This window comes from Anopheles arabiensis (genome assembly GCF_016920715.1).
Source record: "Anopheles arabiensis isolate DONGOLA chromosome X unlocalized genomic scaffold, AaraD3 X_pericentromeric_contig0030, whole genome shotgun sequence".
Lineage (NCBI taxonomy): Eukaryota > Metazoa > Arthropoda > Insecta > Diptera > Culicidae > Anopheles > Anopheles arabiensis.
In genome coordinates, this window is record NW_024412108.1 from 32,501 (window position 1) to 35,000 (window position 2,500).

Sequence of the window (2,500 nt, forward strand, 5' to 3'; positions counted from 1 at the left end):
TTATGCTGCATTTCAATTAATGTGGCAAACGATTAGGGAAGAATCTGCGGATATAGTGTTGATTGCAGATCCGTATCTGGCAACAACCAACGTCAAAGTGTTACGCAATGACGATAACACAGCAGCGGTAGTGGTTAACGCGGACTTACCAGTTAAGGTAGTCAGTAAGGCTCTGAAGGGTTTAATGATAGTTGACATAGGTGATATGCGAGTGGTTAGCGTTTACGCGCCACCTAGATTTAGTATGGAAGAGTTCCAGAACATGTTGGATAACACGGTAATGGCCGTAACCGGTATCCACAAATTCGTTATCGGGGGACTTCAACGCTTGGTCATCAAGTTGGAACAACCAACTTGGCGAGCGTGGAGAAACCCAGAAACGAAGAGGTGAGTTGGTTTTATCAACCTTTGCGCAGATTGACGCAATTTTATTGAACGACGGCAGCACCCCAACTTATGTTGGACCAGGGCGCACGTCAGTAGTTGATCTTACTTTTGCGAGCCGAACCGTAGCAAGATCATTTAAGTGGGAGGTGTTATCTAGCTATATGAACTCTGATCATCGTGCAATACGAATAGATCTTGAGACGCAAAGCGTGCGTAATCTGTCCCGACCCATAACGGGATGGAGCATCAAGTATTTTAGCAAAGATATATTTGAAGTTATGATGCAAGCCGCTTTTGAGACCGAGGTCACAACAAGCGAAGACTTAATGCGTATACTTGTCACGGCGTGTAATGCGACGATGACTAAACGTAAGAGGTACACTCCTAACAAGAGTGCATTTTGGTGGACGTTAGAGATTGAGGCACTTCGCAAAGAGTGCAAACACCGCGATCGATTAGCGCAAAGAGCTTTTAATACTGATCTCTATTCTACTTTTAGGGACGAGTTCAAGGTGGCACGGAATGCCCTCAAGCGATTGATCAAGCATACCCGACAGAGGAAGTGGAAAGAGTTCCTGGGAACAGCGAACAACGCATCATTTGGTATAGTATATCATACGTTCAAGAAAGTGGCCGAGGGTTCGATTGGACCCCGAACCATGACATTGGACGAGTTTAGGGAAGTGGTGAGCGAGCTTTTTCCTACTCACCCAAACACGGTGTGGCCTGAATATCGTATCGATCAGCCACGAGAGTTTGAAAGGGTAACTAATGATGAGATTCTTGCGGTTGCCAGGAGACTACCCAACAAGAAGGCGCCGGGACCAGATGGTATCCCGAATGAGGCGCTGAAAGTTGGTATGTTGACTGCAACCGATGCATTTTGCAGGGTTTACCAAGGCTGTTTAGAGAACGCGAAGTTCCCCGATGAGTGGAAAAGGCAGAGGTTGGTGTTAATACCGAAGCCGAACAAACCACCAGGGGAACCGGGTTCAGTTCGCCCCATTTGTCTACTAGACGGGCAGGTAAAGGTTTAGAACGCATCATAGTGCAACGGCTAAATGCACACATCGAGGAGGTCAACGGACTGTCTGACGACCAATTTGGTTTCAGAAGTCGCGACTCAACAGTTGATGCGATTCAACGGGTAGTGGACATTGTTTCGGTAGCTAGAAGTAGAAACAGATACAGTGGACGGTATTGTGCGGTTGTTACATTAGATGTTACTAATGCTTTTAACAGTGCTTCATGGTTGGCGATTGCAAATGCTTTACAGAGAATTAACACTCCTAAATATCTTTATGATATCATTGGTGATTATTTTAGGAATCGTGTGCTGATGTATGATACCACAGATGGACCGGCAGAGATTGCAGTCACATCGGGTGTACCTCAAGGCTCGGTACTTGGCCCAACGTTATGGAACCTCATGTACGACGGAGTCCTACGAGTTGCAATGGTGGAAGGTGCACGGATTATCGGCTATGCAGACGATATAGTACTGTTGGTGGAAGGTAATTGTGTTGATGATATTGAAATTCTCGTTTCCAGTCAGATTCGCATCATCGACCGATGGATGACCGACAACGGATTAAAGATAGCCCCGACCAAGACCGAGTTTATTATGGTCAGTTCCCATCAGAGGATACAGCATGGGGCTATCAGGGTAGGTGATCACGTAGTACATTCGTCGCGCAGCTTAAAGTATTTGGGGATGGTCTTAGATGACCGCCTCGATTACACTTCACACATCAGGTATGCGGTGGAGAGAGCGACGAAGCTATGGACCACCTTGGTAAGGATGATGCCTAATAAGGCAGGTCCGAGTAGTAATGCTAGGCGAGCAATTGCTCTTACTGTTGTGGCGAAGGTCCGGTATGCCTCGCCCATTTGGTGTCATACCCTTAGATTTGCTAACCGTAGACAATGGCTACGTCGGTTTTACCGGCCAGTAGTCCAGCGAGTTATCTCTTCTTTCAGGACAACTTCTCATGATGCAGTCTGCGTGCTTGCGGGAATGATCCCGCTTCATCTCCTCCTGGACGAGGACTCCAGGACTTTTCATCGGAGACGAGCAGAGAACATCGCCGGATCGGTTGCACGTAACATGGAA

At 47.1% G+C, this 2,500-nt stretch overlaps 1 pseudogene; it reads left to right on the forward strand.

Moving 5' to 3' along the window:
• The window catches only part of LOC120908066, a 9,054-nt pseudogene that overhangs the window by 4,413 nt on the left and 2,141 nt on the right, over positions 1 to 2,500 (forward strand).